A 21,508-nucleotide genomic window follows, 5' to 3' on the forward strand; every position below is an offset into this window, starting at 1 on the left:
AAAGATAATTTTGCCATTTTCAACAATTCGAAAACTTCACGTAAACAAAGTAAACTGAAAGGTAAACAGTGCCGGTATTTGGGCGGTATACCATTCTCAGCTGTCAAATATCAAACGACTGCAGCGCCCTTGTTGGTAGGGTTAATCGCCAATACTATTCCTTCCTAGGATCCTCACAACATAACCACGTTACAGTTTCTAAAGACGGGGACCTTACGAATCCAGCCAACTGGCGGCCCATAACCATCAGTTCCGCACTGCAGCGCCTCCTGCATAGAGTGCTAGCTGCCCGTCTTTCAAACTTGATTTCGTTGAATTACTGAGATTGATGGTACGCAAATGCGTTAATACTGCATGAACATTTTCAGTATCGCAGGCAGACTGGCCGCACTTATCAAGTCGAGTCTCTGGATGCCAGAAAGGCGTTTGACACGGTATCCCACCCACTACTCTGTTAGTAGAGCCCTTGGTCGTTTTGGAAAGGAAACACAAACAACTTGTGAAAACCACGAAAAAAAATTACTATGAGACACATTTAAATGCAGTACTAACGCACTTATAACCGTGAGGAAGCTTGTGAACTCTTAAACCAGATACAAAAACAGTTTACAAAATTAGAAATGAGGATGACAACCCCGAGATAGTATCTGAAACGTTCGCCCGTTATTTTTCCACCTCAATCCTTCGCAGAATGAAGGGTAATTTTCCATCAAGTTCCAGTGATGTCACCTTGATAACATCAAAAACTGTGACATTCAGCATGTTTTTTGAAAGTGAAACCAGTAATGAAATGCAGAAAGTGATTTGCTCAATGAAAGAGAAGAATTCGACTAATATTAACACGGTACCCATAAAAGTGTGAAAAGTGCTGTTGAAAATGTGGCAGGTCCTCTTGCTCATCTCATAAGCCTATCAATTCAATCAGGACGGTTTCCAAAATCACTGAAAATCGCCAACATCATTCCTGTGTATAGAAAGGGAGAAGAAACAAACATTGAAAACTATCAACCTAAAAATTTGTCGAGCTTTTTGTCAAAAATTTTTAAAAAAATTGTATACAATCACATAATTAACTGTTACTTTAAAAAAATTGCTATTAAAAAATCAACATGGCTTTCGGTCAGGTCGATCCACTGAAACAGCGGTTATTAACATTTTAGATGTGGTATATAAGGAGTTGGATAATGGTGGCTATGTAAAAGCTATGTTTATTGACCTAACATCGGCGTTTGATAGTGTAGGGCATGAGTTTGTAAAAGAAAAACTCTTTACTTTTTGAGCGCAAAATAGTTGTAAGTGGACACACATCATCTGAATATGTCCTGAAGATTGAAATGACTCAGGGTTCAGTCCTTGGACCATTTATTTTTAGTCTATTTATTAATGATCTACCCATGTTTGGCAATCCCGGCACTGTAGTAATTTATGCAGATGATACCTCTGTTGCGGTATCAGCGAAATGTAAAATTTTATTTCATCAATATGTTTTAAAAATTAAGCCCGCAATGTCCAAATGGTGTTACCAAAACCATTTATTTTGAATGAGAATACGACTGAATATCTATTTTTTAAAAGTGAGAATGTTAGTGTAAAGAAACTCTTACAGATCAAGTTTGTAAAAAGCTAAATTCTGCTTATTATGCCTTTAGTAGACTTAAACCGATTTATCGCGTCAAGCTTTGATGAAAGTGTATTATTCATTAGTTTATTGTCACGTCAACTATCAAATGATTATATGGGGTAGAGCGGTAGATCTCAGCAGGGTTTTTGTTGTTCAAAAAAGCATTCTCAGATTACTATATAATTTAGATTCAGTAGATTCTTGCAAAAGTACGTTTAAGGAGCATGCGATTTTAACTGTAGCATCACTTTATATTGCCAGATGTTTGTACGTATTTTAATCGTCAAAATCGTCAAAAATTTGTTAATAATAATAAGAGTCATAAATATTCCACAAGACATGGAGGCGATATTAGAGTTATACTTCACAAATCTAGTCTGTTCGAAAAGTCGCCATCCTACTCGTGAGTATTTTAATATATAATAATCTTCCAGACCGCATGAAAGAGATTACTGTGTTTAATAAATTTAGGTGTTCTGTAAAACAATTTTTAATTAGTGACGCGTTTTACACAGTCAACGAATTTCTGGACTTTTAGTGTGTGTTTTCTTGTTGTTATGTGCTTATTTTATTTCTGTAATTTATGAATTTTGTGACCTGTTCCATATGTTAACTACATAATGTTGGAATTAATAAATTATTACTATTGTTATTACTATTAATTATTATCCTCTCTGTTATCCGGGAATACACCTTGGCCACGTTTGTCGCCCAGACAACCATAAAATCAGGGAATGTTACGACAGGACGGCGAACGATGCGCTATCATGGCGTTCGCTGACGATCTTATCCTGATTGCCGACCGAAATCAGGATGTACCCGCGATGCTTGATGATGTTTCGACATTTTTTGAGCCACGTGGCACGCCTGTCAACTCTGCAAAATGCAGAGCGTAGAATGCGGGCGCAATGAGCGGAAGAAGTGTTGTGAGGACGGGCAGCTCATATAAGATCCACAATACGCCGATCCTAAATGTCGATGCTCTGGATGCTAGATCTCTCCGTCTGACTTAACAACCTGAGACGAGTCCCTCTCAAACCTGACCAGAAGTGCTTGTTCATCCGGCAATATGTCATTCCTCGACTATTCTACGGACTGAAAAATCCACAAGTCACCTCTAAGATACTTCGAGAAGCTGACCGTCTGATCAGAAGACACATAAAGGCATTCTACCATCTCAATGCTCACACCCCGGACTCTCTTATTCACGCAAGTGTTCGTGAAGGAGGTCTGGGTATAATGGAACTGTGTAGAGCAATTCCAAGAATTTTCTAGGGACGACTGGTTAAGCTTCTTAATAAGAATCACGACTCAGTCTTAGGTTCCGGTCCTGCAGTCTGACCGCGTGAGAACACTAGTGGGCAAATAAACAACCATGGCGGGTGAAGCACTTGAAGCAACGTACTGGAGAAATCGGATTACCTCGGGTCCCCTTTTTAAGGGTCTTGAAGAAGCCGCCGAGGACTCCGCGAGGGGGTCGGAAAGGGATCATGACCGTGGAGTCCAACTTCGCACGGGTAACCTCTCAACCAAAGCCATTCCATCGGTGTCGGTTGGTCAGAGTCGCTGTAGACACGGATGTGCCTGCGATGAATCGATATCGCATGTGCTTCAGATATGCCCCCTGATGTACGGCACGATGAAGTGGTGGTGAGGTGGTTGGACGGTGGAACTCGAGCCACACCTTCGATCTCGGTGTGATAGGCTATTTAAGCCGGACCTGGCAGTCCGTCAGCCAGGGGGCGCCATTGTGGTAGCGGATGTCCAGACTTCATGGGATTCCGAAAGCTTGACAGTACCATATGAGCGCAAGCGAGCAAAGTACGAAGTGCCGCAATTACATCAAGCGGCACAATATGCATGGCCCAGTAAGGCTCTTACGTTTGCCCCTATTATATTGGGCGCCCGGAGCTCGGCGGCGTTACAGATTCCTTCGGTCGTACGATGAACTTGCGTGAATTCAGTTGTTAAGTGAGGGTCGTCGATCCAGTATGGGCAAATAGACTTAACCCCCTTCACTGCTGAGTTCAAAAACTAGGCGAACATCTGCCGATACCCACTCTAGGTCTTATGGCCACATGTCTCTGCATGAGTTTAACCCATAGCCAAATGCCTCGTCATCTAATTAGTGACGCACTAGAATGGATTTTGAATGGATTAACGAGATTCCCGTTTCCTCGCCAAGCCCGACACGCCCCGATCCTCAGCGTCAATAGTTAGGAACGAAGTTCGAGAAGAGCTTGATCGAAAAGTAGAAGAGATAGAAAAATGACTTCAAAATCTAGATTGTAAGGAAGTTCAGTCAGTGATAACGACTACACGCGATCATCATAGACTATTAAATTTCAATTGACAAAACTCTTGAGCAGCGCACGAACACCAATTTAAGGCAGCAACAGCCGGATGGACTGCCCATGATAAAACAATCTTATCAAAATTAGAGAGAACACAAAACAAAGAATGAGCTCTATTTGATTGATTACTACGCCTGTTTCCAAGACAGTACGTGGTATTTACTAGTTGCTACGTCCAAAGGAGTCATAAGTAAATTAGGCGTCGACGCCTTGGACGTAGCAATCGGTAACCATAACCTGCTGTCTTAATAATTATTTTGACATTCTTTAATAAATCTTAAAAAAAAATTAGAGATCGTGCAAAAATGCCATAACCACCACGAAAGTTAAGGATTGCCGATCTCAGACAATAATTGGAGTCGTCGATACGCTCCTACTGCAAACAATTGTCTTCGATCGGTAAACTCTCCTTACCGTTCTTGATATTTAACATACTATAAGTCATTGATGTAAAGAGTGAGTTAAAGCAAGTCGACTATAAAGTTAATGAAGTCAGGAACGAAATTCGAGAAATGTGTGATCGAAAAGTAGAAGAGATAGAAAAACGATTTCAAAATCTAGATTGAAAGGTAGTTCACTCAGTAATAACGACTATACGCAATTATTGAAGACCATCAAAATTCAATGGAGAAAGTTCCTAGGCAGCGAACAAACACCAAGTTGAGGCAACAGCAGCCGGATGGACTGCCGAAGATAAAGAAAAAGCGCTGTTACTGGGCTTTGAGGGGAAAACCCTAGACAGTCTCCAGAGACCTAAAAGCTTGAATGGAACCATAATCTATGGGCTTCAATTAAAAGTGCAGTCTCCATGCAACACCGGAACAGAATATGGTAAGTGAGGATAGGCAATAATAATGGCGTGTTATACTAAAAAAAGAAAATTTTTATATGGATAGCCAACAACAAAATAGGCGACCCATATTTTTTTATTTTAACCAAAGCTTCACCGTTTTTGAGAAAAATAATTGAAAAGGTGAAAATTCCTGGCCTGACGTCAGCAATGTTCCTTTTTGAATCAGCCAGTCACAGAACTAGAGATAGAAAACTTGCCAACAAAGATAGCTTGAAAGAGGTATGTCTTTTCTTTATTTCTGCCTCTGTTGCTTTACAAACGACTTCAGATGTGCTGCAGAAGCAGTCATTTTACCAAAACACAAACTCCTGCAAAATATTAGCACACAACACAGTCTCAATCGACAACGCACGGTTTTGACGTTTGTAAGTTTACCAGCCAAACGTAGGTTGTAGCGTTAATTGTATGCAGCGAACGACTGACGAATCGTTAGTCGAGACATTGCTTACGTCACGCCGCAAATTTTCGATTATTACTAAAAAAGTACCGATTTAAAAAACCTCAGACCGACATTACTAGACATCACTTTGTGTCTACTTTTAGAATATGCAATTTCCAAAAACTTTTACTTTCGAGTATAACACTCCATTCGACCGAAGATCTGGATTCAAATGAAATTTTGAAAAAATTTGAAAAAGAAATTTTGATGGAAAAATTGGATGAAATTAGGAATAATAAGAAAAGTGTTAAAAACAGCAAATGAAGTGTTACAACTGTGGCCTACTGGGACATCTACAAATAGAGTGTCGACGACAAGCTTGTACAGCGGAAGAACCAAGAAACTTCCGAGATAGCAACCAGGGAAACGCTATGTCGCCAGTGTAAGGGGACAAATCCTAGCAAATGAGGTTTAAGCTCACAAAAAAAAATCTCATTCATAAGACGAGAAGCAAACAGCCTTATCGCTGAAGGGTTTCTAAACAACCGAAGATGCGATTTCACATTAGACACGGGACAAATGACAAAATGGACTGACAATCGATAAAAAAGAAACAAAACAAATTTTAAAGACGGTAAAGGAAGATCGAATCACTATGTACGGCGAAGCGATAGTTCTTCAATTGGGACATTTCGAATTCCAAACGAAGGCGATCGTAGCAGATATAGTTGATGATTTTATCTTAGTATTGGACGGTATGCGGGAATATGCTGTAATTTCTATCGATTTTCAAAACAAAACACTTTTAATGACACTTCTAATTTTTATTAATTCTGACTGTTCTGGTCGCACCGCCGCCACATTCCATATTCATAACAATATGTTCACGCGTTTTTGATGTAATACCCGGTGAGTTTTAATGATTGAGGCAAAAAAATCTGCAACACTGAGTTATTGGCTTGTTGTATGAAGCTGTTTCAATCTGATGGTTATGTTAACGATCGTAGGTCGGAAGTGAAAGTATAAATTGAGTATAGAATTTTGACAAATAAATTTGATATAGTCAAGGTTGCCAAATTTAGTTTTCAAATGTGTCACCAACTTGACCACAAAAATCACAATCATTAATACTCACTCGGTAATACTTATGATCTGTCTCATCCTTTAGCACCAAGAGTCATTTTTCAAAATTAATTTTTCTTCTTACATTAATAGGTTTTATTAGTTCTAAATTTGTTGTTGGGATTCAATTTAACACAGAATTCTTTCCTTATACAGAAGCTGTGAATTTGTGCTCTATTTCACTCCTACTTACATTGCAAATTCGAAACTGGTGCCTGCAGGCTAATAATACGGTCAAAAAAGACGCTTCAATTTACAATCATACAATAATGAATATTGGTGCAGGTTTTAGATCTTAGGTAAACACCATTACGATACAATATCAAAAATGCCCAACGATTCTAAGTCTGCTAAAAAAATTGCGGAATAATAAAAGTCAAAAGTATCCTTTTTCTGGATTTTTCTCATAATAGGTAAAAACTGTGCTGATACTTTTTTTATACGTTTTACCATTCCTGAGATACTCCGGTTTAAAAAGTTGACGTGGTCATGTGCATAATATGCACACCTCCAGACCACCAGTAAGAAAGAAATGTAGTTTCCCACACAGCCAAATTCTTACGTCAAAATAAAAGGTGTCTCTGTAAATAAAAATTGATCTGTTTCGGGGTTTTATAATTTTTGTTTATTTTCTGATAATCGCTCTGTATAATAAACCTAAAACACATCAGATCGTGAAGAACTCTCAAAATCGTGTAATTTGGATGTAGGTAGTTACGCGAACCAATATTTTTGCTTAATTTTGCACCAGTAAAATAAAAAAATAGCAAATGACCATTTTATTACATCGAGTGAGATAATAGTATATTGAAAAACAAGTTTCATAAGACCAGTCTTAAAGCCTTAAAGCACGAATTCAGTTTCAAAAACGAGTGGCGCTAGTGCTTTAAGTTCTTATGAAACGAGTTTTTTGGTAATATTTTTTGTAATTTGCCATTTTCAAACAAAAATGTTATTTTAGTCAATGTAGGGATTTTTGTGACAGCTGGTGATATCTCAATCATGAAAGTGAAAAATTGATTTAAAATTTTTGTTTTATCAAAGTTTTGTCAAAAAGCAAGAGCTTGGGTGACAATGGAGGTAATTTTGCATGAACGCCCCCTGAAATTTGTTTAATTCGCAAAAATACGATCCCGAATTTGCTTCTTGCCAAACTAAAAATTTTCGTAAAATGTTCTGTCAAATAATGACTCTTATGACATCGCACTTAATGACGTTGAGTGCTTTAACATGCCTATTAAAGGATTAAAATGGCGGCAAATTACAAAAAAGTACTAAATCAAATAATCTACCATAGTAATGGTGTACTGCCGATACTCGTATCTATAGAATAAGCAACATTATTAATACCTATTAACTGTTTCAAAACTATAAAAACGCTAACGTCGCATTTTACCGAATTATTTTTTTAAATAAGATTGATACAATTGTAAAATAGTCATTAATGATTAGGTCTCTCACTGAAAGTATAATTAGATTAGCTAAACTCCGATCACTTTTGTAATATTAAACAAAATCGCATCAACTTGAAAATTTTGGCATTGTAAGTTGCGTCATTTACCGCGAATTTAGGCTTTTAGAAATAGGTTACTTTATATGTCAGTGTCAAATTGTTAAATTCTCTAAGTAGAAATCCTGCAAAATACGTTAAGTCAGTTAAGTTTTCTGCTTGTAGGTAACATTGCTTAGTCATTTTAGCGATATCTGAGTACATTATTTGCACTTACAGTCAAAACGTGACCAAAACTATCAAATATAACACATTTTAATAATAAATCTAAATAAATTAATGGACAACTAATCAAATAAATCAAATAAACTTGTGTATTGAAAATATGAACGGATAAAAAAGGAGACCGGTAAAACCTACCTTACAAGTTATTTTAGACAAATAATTAGTTATTGTTCGTCCGGAATTGGCAGAAACCTTTGCGAGAAGTAAGTAGTGAAGACTTTTCGGCGTGTTTTATGTTGTTGTGTGAGCCGCAGATTGATTTAAACTCTCTCGGCATAATATTGAAAATAACCTTTGTCAGTGGTTGCTGAGTGTCTTGGCGGGCCCCCATGCTAATTCGATAGGGTTACACAATCAGCAATAGGGCGCTAGTTCGTTGCTGCCCTAGAATAACACTTTTATAGAAGCGGAACATAATGGTTGGCAATGAATTCCTAGCTGGAGCCATCTAGCCGCATCATCACGTACTAAAAATGGCGCGCATTAAATAATCCCGATTACTTTGTATTTTTTAAATTTTTGCTCACGTCAAAATGATGTCAAAACCTTATCAAATACAATTATTATGAAAATTTTCTAATTGTATTTGAAAAGGTGGATGCACAAACAGCACAAATGGAAGAATTTTACCCAACATGACACGATCTAAACACATTTAATATTAAAGATATTTATTAAATCCATTAAGTTTACAAAACTAATAGTCGTCACCGCATCGATGATAAAGACATACTTGCAATCAGCCAAACTGGCACCTTATGTTTGCAACTTCTGTCTATGGGAATCTCCTCACAGTGTGACTCACTTGCGGTTCGCTCTCGAAAAACTCACTTTTGGGAAAAACGCACCTATTTATGAAAACCTTCTGGAGCTCATTACTACGTTATATTCTTGGAGATCATGTTGTTCCTAACCGATAGTAGGCAATAGTCTAACCCAAACACGACACCTTGAACCACTATCTTAATAAAACTTTGAAAAATTAACGTGATATTATAAAAAATAAACTCAAATTTTGCTGACGTTTGTGAAATTTTTACTTGTCAGCCGCGCATCGGTACCACGTTTTTCTTCAATAATATGAAATTTTAAATCCGCCAATAGGATTTATTTTTCCCGTAAAACACTAAGGCCATCTATCCGCATCATCAGTAAAACCTATTTCAGTGAGGGTTCGATTTGGCTATATCAGTTCGGGATGCCTGGTTGCTGCTCGCTTAATTCTTTTAAATTCGTTAATTTTGACAATGCCAAAGACAAACTTCAAATTTTCATGACAGTAGTGAGAGCATTGCCAACTATCAAATTTAGTAACAAAACTTGGTCCGAATATAACAGAATAGAAATCTCTAATATCCCAATTTTACAAAAGTGACTTTATTATTTTTTTGAAGTGCATGATTAATATATAACAGCCAATTTTAAGAAAAAATGCGACGTTAGCGTTTTTATAGTTTTGAAACAGCTAATATAACAATAATAAGAGAAAATGATATAAGTTATTTCTTTTTTGATGAGCTATCGAAATACATTAAAATTTCTGCATTTGACTTGTCTTTCGATTTCGATAAGATGAACATTCCCAAGATTTAATGTTTATTAAAGTAAGTAAAAAATTTACATTATGAAAGAATGACGAACAACCTGCGGTCAACAGGTAATAGGGAAATCATTTTGAAAAATCAGGAGTCATCTTGAGGAAATTAGGGAAAATCAAGGGAAACCAAATCAGGGGAAGTCTTGAGTAAATCGAAGCAAAAAGGGAAATCCGGTGTACAAAATTTACCCCTACATTATTACTAAAAGATTTCAAACTTTCAAGTCAGCAACTTAGCAACTTGACAGTCGTTGTTTCGAACAATTGCTTAATTTTGGTATTAAAGAAATTTCCACATCAGGAAATGAAATGGGTAATCCCGATTGGTAATATTGCTAAACTAAATATTGCCTTAGGTGGTCAATTTGAATTTGAAAAAAAAAATTATGTTTAATATTTTTGATTATTTTATGGGTGTTTAAATAGTTTTAGAAATAAATGGGTTTGATTTAGACAAGTTCATCTTTCTCTCTGAGTCTCCCAAAAGTCCCTAAAGGAACCGGATCTCCTATTTGAAGCAACTCAGAAAGTACATTACATTCCAGCAGGGGCCTAGATCCGGGATAATATTTCCTTTAATCCAAATTAAGCACTTGTTGGTCTGTTCTAAAAAAGTTGCTTCAGAGTATTAAAAAAAGAACGCTTAAGATAATATACTTGTCCGTTGTTCAGTCTTTAAATCCTACAGACTATCCCCAAAGAAAATGATTTTGTAAATGATTTATTCAAGTCTTAAACAACAATAGATAAAACGTTTTTTTGGTTCTGTCATTTTTAATTTGTCGTGAATGCAGAAAGATATGTACAGCACATATTGCATCCTTTAGTCGATCAATTCACAGAACTAGAACGCACAATTGGATACTATCAACAAGACACTGCACGAGCTCATACAGCTCGTGCTACAATCGGTTTTTTAAGAGAAAAAAAGAGAAAGAAAAAGCGCGATTATAAAGGGTATTTGGCCCAGCAGATCACCAGATCTGACTCCATTAGCCTTGTGTTTATTCAGTTATTTAAAAAATAAGAGCTGGAAGCAGCAATTGTACAGGAGGCGTGAAATATTACTCGTAACATGTTAGTTTACGTGTTTAGGAGCCTAAAAAGAGTTAATTTATGTTTGGGACATTTTGAGCATTTTCTTTGATTCTGCAAAAAAACAGCCCAGGTATGCCGAAGCGAAAAACATCTAATAAATTAAATTAAAAAAAAATTATTTCAAATTTGAAGTTTAAATTTAAATTAAAAAAAAATGTTGTTCTGTTATAGGTACTAATAATGTTGTTCCTTATTCCATAGATACGAGTAGAGGTAGTACAGCTTTATTTGACAAATGGTTACTATGGTACATGACTTCATTTAGTTGTGGTCTGTTTATCTATAAACAATTGTCAGTGTATAAAAGAAGTTCATATCGCCTTAAAAAGGAAAATTGAGAAATTATATTTACATAACGTACCCGGATTTGGGGTGAGCAATAGACCTACTTATAAAAATGTCTTCAATTAAAGCCATACAACAAAAATTCGTAGAATAAAGTAGCCATTTGGTGATTTTTTCTTCTATTTGGTGATTTCGTTAATCTATTAGTGATTTTTTTTATTCTATCGGTGAACAAATTTAACAAAAATTTCTCGATGTACCTATAAGAGAAAACGTTGAGTTATACATGTAAAGAAAAGTTGTTCATTATCTGCGTGATTTCTTTTCTGCTCGTGCTTCGCACTCGTTTCAGAAACCCATCACTCACAGATATTGAAAAAACCCGCACAATTTTACGTCCAAACTTGAAATCAGGCCCTAAGAAGACAAAAAAATCGATTTTTTGACTGTGATTATTTGAGATTAATTTAAAACTATCATAATTTCAAATCGAATATTTTGACTTTTTAGGCCTCTTTTCTTTAAACGCGTCACACGTGTGAATTTAGGGGTCAAATGTGCCTGAATTCACAGTGAATTCACGGTGAGGAAAAATGTCTCACGCGTGATTTCATGGTGAATTCACCAGGCGGATGCATCTGAATTCACTGTGAATTCACGTGTGAAGCATGTTTCCTCATCCTGAATTCACCAATGTTATCTGGGTACTTTTCCAACGTACTCGGCTTGATCGAATCGTTTTCAATTATGTCTTGCAACTCATTTCGCCGGCTCTGACGAAAAATACCAAAAAGAGGCGTTATTCTTACTTGACCCCCATGCACAAACTGTATGTGACCGCAGTTTTGGTCAAGGCACAATTTATTCGTTTTCCAGCAGCAGCAGAATATGCAGGTGTGAAACAAGCATTTTATGTTTAGGGAATACCACGCCATAGCGCTGGTTTTCCAAATGTTCTGAGTGCGATTGATTGTACCTATGTGAGGATCCAAAAACCTAGTAGGTACCGAGGCTCCTAATCGTCACTTGTATTATTCGATCAATGTACAGCTGGTGGTAAGTTCCAATTTGAAGATATTTAATGTTTTTGCAGCATTTCCTGGCTCAAATCATGATTCCATTATTTGAAGGAACTCAGCTGCACAAAATGGAATGACTATTGGAAATTTTACAGAAAGTTGGCTTGTGGGTGATACAGGCTAACCCAAGAACTGTGGCTTATGACACTCGTCACAGTCCCAACCACTTTGCCTAAACAACTTTATAACGCGGTTTATATCTCTACACGAAATCCTGAGGAGAGAAAAGTGGTGTTCTTAAAAGTCGAAGGCATGTTTTAGATTCTCCTCTCGCTTACAGTCCAGCCAAAGTTTGTTCCATAACGACTGCGTGTTGTGTGCCACACAATATCTGTACAAAGTACAACCTAGAAGTTAAGGACCGCAAAGCCCCGATTATAACAATGTTAGAGAAAACCTGATAACACAACATTTACTTGATCTTGACTTTATTTTTACCTATTACAAAATTATTTTCTCTAGATTTTTACTCACTCATTTTGATGATGTTTTATTTTTGAAACATGTTAAATTTCACTTCGAGTATGTGCTCAATTTTTAAAACTCCTATGTAAGTAGTTTTTTTTTGTTATTTTGTATTTCATTATATAATATATATAATTCATTCTATATAAAAAAACATAGAAACAAATATCAAAACTGGTCTTATTGCTTTAATAAGCGATCAGGGGACCAACAGCTTCAAAGCCATTTATATGCTTCTTGGAGAAACTCGTAGGGAAACAATTACAAAGGGTGAGGAGCTAAAAAATAAATAAATTATCATTCCTTTATTTAATCTTCCCCACCTTTTAAAAAGCTTGTGGAATAATCTTTAAAAAAATAGGTTTTCTGCAAGATCGATGGTAGTGAAATGGTCTCATGTGCAAGGTACATTTTCCCTAATAAAATTAATAAGCAAAAGTTTCGTTGGTGGCACAAACTAGTAGATATTCAGTAGCTACTTTTATATTAAGTGGGTGGTAGGTGCACCTAACTCTATACACAAGGGACGATCGTTACTATACACAAAGGACGATCGTTACCATCAAGAAGTCTTTCACACTGGCAAACTTCTGCATTTTGTTGATAGAATCTTTGACAGCGTGAATGGGCATTTTTGACGGGTAAACGGCAAGATTTTGCGAGGAATGGTAAACAGAATATCTCCTCATTTAACGACTTGGATGGAAGAAAAGCAAAAGTTTTGCAACATGAAATTTGAAAAATCAAGAGATGGAGATTGAAGTAGACCTCCAGTTCTTGATAGTTGGTATCGTACACTTGATGGTTATATTCTCATCAAAAAAAAAATGTCCAGAATCTTGGTTATAATGCTTATCCTACTATAGAGAATTTGAGAATGAGACAATATAGTCTACGATAAATAAACTAAAAATAAAAATAAAATCATTTATTTGTTCTCTTCTATAAGTCGTTAATAATTAGAACCTTTTCTTTTTACCACTCCAAGGACTCTAATTGTCATCGCGACACTGATGGGTTGGTTTTCACAATTATAGACCTAATGTTGAAGAGGATAGTTTACTTCACAATAGTGCTCTAGGTTACGTAGGCGGATTTCCCATTTTCCAATGTAGTTTTAAAGGAAAAAATGAAGAAATTCGAAGTCTTTGCTTTTAAATATAAATATTTAAGTTTAGATATACAGCCTGTTCGGTAAATGGACCGCCATCCCTTCACTGCGGACTCACAGGCGTCAGAAAAATATTATTGAAGAAGAAGAACTGAAGTGAAGAACTAGAGAAACCTAAAAAGGGCCAATGTGGGAACACATTTTATTATCACTCTTTTTGATGTATCAAGTAGTCTATTTCCGAAAAAAGAAAAACTGTCACATCTGACAACAACTTTCAACTCATATTCGGTGGCGAACAATTAAACAATAATTTCGATTTCAAAAGAAATTTATTATTAAATAAATTTCAAGTACGAACAAGATTGCGTATACACAGCGACAAGGAATGTGGCGAACTGGAATTTTTGCTTCGTACAAACTAACTGCAGCTCTAGCTTTTAGAAGATGTGAATTCTTTCTGTTTTCACAACTATAGAGTCTAATATAAACCTAACAAATGAACACCACTGATGTCAGTTAATCAAACTTGTCACATTGACAGTAGATAATATCATTTTTTTTTTCAGAGCACTGGGATTACTGATTTCAACCATAATATTTGCCTCAGGTCTGATTGGGTAAATTTGAAAAACTATTATTCGAACAAGAAGCAACATGGGACAAATTTAACACTAGCTTTTGAATCCTGGTGGTTACCTTTATCAATCACTCCTTTTTTTTAATTTACTGTTTATCCAACAAAAAGCCTTCATTGTAGAATGCTATCTGAACATGTGAAAAAATGGGGAATTTAAATAATCAAATGCCTAGCAGAATTTCGGAGGAAATTTCACTAAAAATATTTTAAACGGTTATTTGTTAACATACAGAGTTATTCGTAAATATGAAGCAATAAATGAACCCCAAAAAGGACAAATAAAATGTTGCTAATTGACATATAACTCGTGTCCTATCGATACTGATAAGAATTTTACAAGCCTGTGAAGTAGGGACATGGAAACACCATACTGCACCATAACTTTGCAACCATTTGACCAACTGTTACGAAACTTGGTAGACTAACTGAAGAGAACAGGCCTTTCAATCTGGTATAATTACGACAACTGTATACATCCACCCAGTTTCCGAGTTACATTTTTGTTTTGCCAATTTATTGCCCTCTTTGACACTAGCTTTTCACTGCTTAAACGAAATGAGCAATTACGAATAAAAAAGGTATAATCTTCTACCTGACTGAAAAGCACCGTTTAAAAGTTATTTTAATTTAAACAGCGGCTTGCGCCTGAACAAGATAAAAAAATATGAATTTGAGTAAAGGATATCAGTAACAACGAAAGTGCATCTGCACTCAAACCCGTCAGGTCCTTTCAGGCACTTGTTAACTTTAACATTGAACAACTTAGGGATCTAAATTGAAAATATTTAATAAAAAAGTTTACATCCGCCTTTTTACATAACCTACAATAAATTTAAACAAATTTGGTAGCATTTACGATTGATTAATTTATCGAAAATTTACAAAATTAGTCGTTACTTGATTAATTGTTCCATTCAGTAGGTTTATCACAACAAATTCGGAATAAAGACATTAAGATTCTTAAAAGTGTACCACTACTATTTTGGTGCATCTACTCGCTCGTCTTCCAGACGCTACAGTGTTCACTAAATGAACAACACTCAGTTCACTACTAAATTGCATTGTTTTGTAATTAAAGGAGCCTTATTTTTGACTGGATTGTTTGCATTTTGTGTTCTTGTCTTCTTGAACCCAGCACACGTCTACGCCGGTCGTAGGTACAACATCACCATAAAAACTCAAGCTTGATCTTGAAAATGTTTCTCCTAAAGGCGAAAAAGTATCAATTATGCAAAGAAATACAGACGCAGGGCAACGAAGACAAACCTCCCAATACAGGAAAAGGGGAGAAGATAAAGGAAGACAAGATGGCGAACTTAACGATAGCAGAAGTCACACTAAATTTGAGTCTCATCAGTCCATCAGTCACAATCCGCAAAAATTCATAACTTCGTAAAAATGGTACTCAATTGTAATTACTTCTAACCTGTCACGACTCTCGCACAAGCACTGGCCGACGAAATACGCTCGTCGAATAAGATCAAAGTTGTCTGCTTAAAATGCGCTTCAAACTGTGAGAACGAAAACCAAGGAACTCACAGCCAACAAACACTTTAAATAATTCGGATTTAATCACTCATTTATGGCGCCCCCATTCTGCCGTCATAACCGATGCAACCAAGGATTTTTTTCGACACAAAACGTACAGAATTTGTACTTGAAATCTGGGGCCGAGCCTTTGCAACGGCAAAGTCAGTTTGACAAGTTAATTGTAGATTTTATTATATGAATGATCCCCTTTACATTATTCGACGATCCTAGTTTTCACAGAATATTTGAGTTTCTGTATATTGATAAAAGTGCTGTAGCTTACACTCAAGTCGATGTTCCCTGTGCAGGAGACTGGATGAACAATTCCAGAGACATGTAGAAGACATTACAACCAAGTTGAGGCTCGTACCTCGGATAAGAAAGACAGTCAATATTTTGTCTGGGGTAAACAAAGTTTTTTTGAGGTCACGGCTCATTGGATTGATACTACACACGAGTAAATGGCTACATAATGGCCTTGGCATGCAAATGGTATAAAGTATGTCACAAGTGTGATAGAAGTGCCTCATTGTTGCAAGACATTTACAGAAAGTACAAATTATCCCCTAGGAAAATCGTAGCTACGATCACAGACAGTGGGACCAATTTCGTTAAGGTCTTATAGGTTTTTTTGCAAACTTACTTTAGACCTAGCAGATCAGGGAGAGGTGAATGTGGCACATGATGAAGAAGGTGATGAGGATGACGACGCAATCAAGTCATGGCTCTCACTTGATGACATTAGCGTGTCCAATTACCTTCCCATTTGAGATGTGCCGCTCATACGCCATTATTTTGTACCAGTTCGGACATACCCAAAATTGTAAATGACGATCCAGAGCCATTAGACATTCATACCATGGTTAATGGTACAATAAGCTTGTATACAAAAACATAACCGGGTACTCCAAGAACACTTAAAAATAGACCATTTTCTGGTCAATTTCATTTATATTAAAGAATATTTTACGTGTGCGAAGCTAGTACAAAACAATTGACATACTACAAGGATAGAGTAAAGCTTACTATGGAACTAACGTTCGATGACAATGAACAGCTGCAGGTACAAGAATCTTAAGGTGATAAATAATTTTTTATAAAATACTTACCAGATCAACATTCATGTACCTCAAGCGAGCTGTGTTATAATATTGTCATAAGTCCACTACCTGATGAGGACCAAGATTTCCACAATGCTATAAGTTCTTTAGACAAACTTCATATCTATATTTCTCAAGAGAAACATTTTTAAAAAGTAAAGTAGTTGGTTAATCTCAAAAAATGGATCCATTTTAATGGCATAAATGAAGAAACTCAAAGTGTCTCCTTATAAATATTAATCAGTTGATTTGCGCTAGTGCTTTAGGAATTAATCCATCTTCAAGAAACAAAATCTAATGGTCTAATGGTACAATTCTATGTTATTGCTCTATTACTGTAAAAATTACAGCTGTTATTTAAATTAGTTTTCCGTAAACACTTTTTAACATCTTAGTGGAACTTTTTGCGATACTAAATTCGAAATGAAAATTTTATGAAAACTTCTTGACATTTTCGAATAAAATATTTGAATCAGAGAGTAAGCTATACGTCAAAATCGACTTTCATTATGTCTAAAATTACATTTTCGAACACATGGGAACTCTGTTACCCCTATTTTAACAGAGAGAGTTAGAACGTTCTATAAACGTAACAGTATAACAGAGATAGTTAGAGAATACCACCATTAATCAATATATTTACTTATGGAAGCTTACATATTTAATCAATCTTTATTATACTGTTTACATATTTTAAAACATTTTATATTCTCCTTGAAGTGGTGAATTGGAATTTCAAAGTTATATACCAGTCGTCCGTGATGGTGATGAACATATTATTATAAACACATCAGAGAATGATCAGTAAGTGCCACATACAATCTATGCAATTTCAGCAACATTTTTTTGCGAATTCAGAATTTCCAATCTTCTTGCATTGTCCAACATGGAAGTTGTGTGGATGCGGCATCATTTGTTTCTCCGTGTTGGTTATGGGTAAGATTACATTTGGTTATAATGAAATCAGTACTTGCTTACAAAACTTTAGCAGAACACTGGCATTTTACGAAAAGCCGTTGTTCACTTGTTAATTTTTTCACCATACAAAATTTAAAATTTGTTGAAATTAATAACTATAATTCTTTTTTCACTGAGAATAATATTTATTTGTGATATACCATTATAGAGTACAGAAAGCAAAAATGATAACACCTTCCTCAAAAATATTACCTGCATAATATTTGAAACTAAACTACATGATTTTTAATCCATCCCGATCACTTAAGGAGTTAATTTGAGTAAGACACCGCTTAATTACAGTTTGAAGGTCGGGGATTATGATAAGTACCCGGCCCAACTCGGATGCGCCCTATTAATATTATAATGTATAGTTTTACACTGCAGTTACAAAAAAAACAAAATAATGTTTGTTTTTTGAAGCTGTGTCATTCTGGGACACCTTTTCATTGTTATTTCATTCTAACTACTCTGGAGTCTATCACCGGGAATATGGAGAGTACAAGATGCCTCAAGCATGAAGATAACAAGAAAACTAGAACCCTATAGCAATCGATTTTTGTTTGAGGCAAATACGGTATTATGCCATGTTGAATGTTTATTTCAACGTTATTAAGTAGAGAGGCCCTACTTCTTGGTTCTGTCGTGAATATATTGTAAAAGGCAGTTGCTTCCATTTCACTTAGAATAATTCCATCCAAATATTAGTTGTAATGTGAGTATTTAAACAATAAGTAAGAGTTCCTTTTACTAATTAAAATTTAAATTCGTCTTTTTAATAAATGCATCTGTAAGTTCTAGTGATTAAGTGTTTTTTTTGTAAAATAAACACAGAATATAAAGTTTGTCAATTGGAAGTGATTCCTTTATCTTCTACAGAAAAAGTTTTTTCTTGACTGATAATTTATTCCTATCAGATTAGTGTTTTGGTTGGTTGTATTTTTAAAATTCTTAAAAATGGAAACTAAAACTCGACCCCGGAAACTACTGACCGCTGATTTGAAAAAAGCGGTCATAAAGTGTTTCCGGGAATAGGAGGAGACTTACAGCCATTTGGTAAAAAAGCCAAATGTTTACGAAAAAGTAGCCTATATATTTGCGGTAATATTTAACAATACTTCAGCTTAGTATTACTTAAAACTTTATTTAGATTTGTGAAAATCAAGTTAGGACAATCGTCCAACAATCGGAACGTGGGGAAGAAATAAAAAGTGCCAAAACTGGAAAACCGAAGAAGAATTTTCCTTATCACACAGATATGTGTTTTAAGGAAGACCTGTCGAAAAGAGTATATGAATTGCATGAGAAAAACCAGTACTTTACGATGGAGGATTTGTATAATTATGCGAGAGAAAATTTGAATTTCGAGTCATCCAACAAAACTGTGTAGATTGGTAAAATCTATGGTGTAGATTCAAAAAATGTAATGGCCGAAAGAATTTGACGGAAAGCCCACATTTGGTTTCGAAAAAAATTACTTTTTTGCGAAGGTACCTGCAACACCTACAATAAAAAATTAATTTTATATTTTGAGATGAGACGTGGATATACCAGAATGGAAATCAGTTGAGAATGTGGGTAAAAGATGATGACCGTCGAGCTAATCCTATCAAAATAAAGAATGAGGGAAAGCGCTTTACCATTTTGCATGCAAGATGTGAATCTGGGGGGTTCACAGAGGGTTGTAGCTTTTTTTTTTGGACAGCAGAATTGAACATCGTGACTACCACAAAAATATGAACCACGCATTGTTTAAAAGGTGGGTGGAAAATTAACTTATCCCTGTATTAAGTAAAATGCAGGGAAAACACGTAGTGGTCATGGACAACGCCCACCTTTAATGCAAACAAAAGCGTAATGCAAGAGTGGTTGGTAATTCATAATATTGAATTTGGGGAGGGATTAACAAAAAAACAATTGCGGGATTTAATTAAACCTTTTTCGGCAGACAAAATTAATAGGAAATTTGTTATTGATGAGCTGCTACTGAAGCAAAATGGGTGTGAGGTTCTTAGAATACCCCCTTACCATTGTCAATACAATCCTATTGAACTGGCATGGGGGTATAGTAAAACTTACTATAATAAGCACATAAGGTCCCGGCCATCGTCAAAAGACACGGTTAGGGCTTTATGGCAAGAAGCGCTTTCCAGTTTTACTTGGACATGTGAAAAAATAGTGTGAAAAACTGATTAAGGACCACTGGGCAAGATATATGGGTGCATTTACCAGTATGGATAATATTCCTCCCGTGATAATTTCATTAGCAGAGTCTGAATCTGATACTGACTTTAGCTTATTGTCATTATCGGATAATGAAGATTATGGTAATGAAGTTAATGAAGTGTGAATGAATCGGCTGAAGAGAGAAGATACGTTGATGGTGAATGAGGAACAAGGAGCAAGCAACAAGTAGTGGCGTATGTAATATAGTATAGCCCAGTACGAATGTGGTGGCGTGGCAATGAATGAAGAAAGTAGAATGTCAGATGTTGAAAGTAAAGAGGAAATTGTACTTATGATTGCTGAGACTGAATGAATGCATTTGTCAATGGATTAATATGTTGTGTGTATGTAAAAGTGTAGTGCATTGATAGTAGGGATAGTTGCAGGAAATCTTACATAGCTTACTCAAACGAAATATTTTGTTCATGACGCAGATCAGCATTATATTTGGGACGAGTCGAATTGGTTCCCAAATTCTGTAATCCTCTCTAATTATAGTCGAATTGGTTCCCGAGGATGGTCGAATTGGTTCCCGTCGGTCAGGTAGGTAAGATAAACAGATTAAAGTATTATGATAACAGAAATGGCGTTTGTAAGTGTATGAACAAATTTACAAGTTCAAAAACAAATCGTATTTTAACAATTTAAAGGCTGTGGATAAATATTTCTTCAAGTACTTCCAAAACGATGGAGAAGGCGCATAGTACTTAATGGGTACTATGTCGAAAAATGTTAAAATTATATTTGTAATTTGTCTCCATTTTGATGCTTTAATAGTATTAATAGACATATTAACGAACGCAACGTCATCATGTGAGTTGTCTTAATAGTCATTACTTGACGAAACATTTTACGAAATTTACAGGAGAGCATTGGACTTAAAAAATTACATTCTCCTTTTTTTTTAAATAACCAGTTAGCCATGAATAAATGAAATTTGTTGTTGGATTTTGTGCCAAGAAAATAATTATTTGAACATTTCTACCAGCTTTAAAACTAAAATATTAACATATATTTGGCTTAATCCTTTTTACCTACCTGCTCATGCGGGAGCCAATTCGACCATCACCCGGGAACCAATTCGACCATCCCCTTTTACAGAATTATACTTATAGAGATTATTGGGAACCAATTCGACCACGACCTTATATTTTTTGAATCTATATCCATCCTTGTTGTACGAACTGTTTATAAAAGAGTGTAGGATCTCAGGTGGTTCTGAAATTTGAATTTGCCGCATTTAACTATTTTATTTCTATGAAATTTCTGAAAAATATCAATTTTTATTTACCCAAGTAACCAGTAAGACATCGTTCGTTTTTTCTTGAAAGAAGCGACAAACTTTTAATACCTAAT

The 21,508-nt window shown here is 35.6% G+C and overlaps 1 long non-coding RNA gene across 1 annotated transcript in view; it reads right to left on the reverse strand.

The window, feature by feature from the left end:
• Positions 1 to 10,933: 10,933 nt before the first annotated feature.
• LOC135266782 (uncharacterized) overlaps positions 10,934 to 21,508 on the reverse strand; it is a 32,713-nt gene continuing 22,138 nt past the window's right edge. Inside the window, exons 2-3 of the long non-coding RNA XR_010334932.1 lie at positions 11,149 to 11,304; positions 10,934 to 11,079 (exon numbers count right to left, since the gene is read on the reverse strand). This is a non-coding gene — a long non-coding RNA (uncharacterized LOC135266782). The remainder of the gene's footprint in view (positions 11,080 to 11,148; positions 11,305 to 21,508) is intronic.

Source organism: Tribolium castaneum, chromosome 7, assembly GCF_031307605.1.
Source record: "Tribolium castaneum strain GA2 chromosome 7, icTriCast1.1, whole genome shotgun sequence".
Classification (NCBI taxonomy): Eukaryota; Metazoa; Arthropoda; class Insecta; order Coleoptera; family Tenebrionidae; genus Tribolium; species Tribolium castaneum.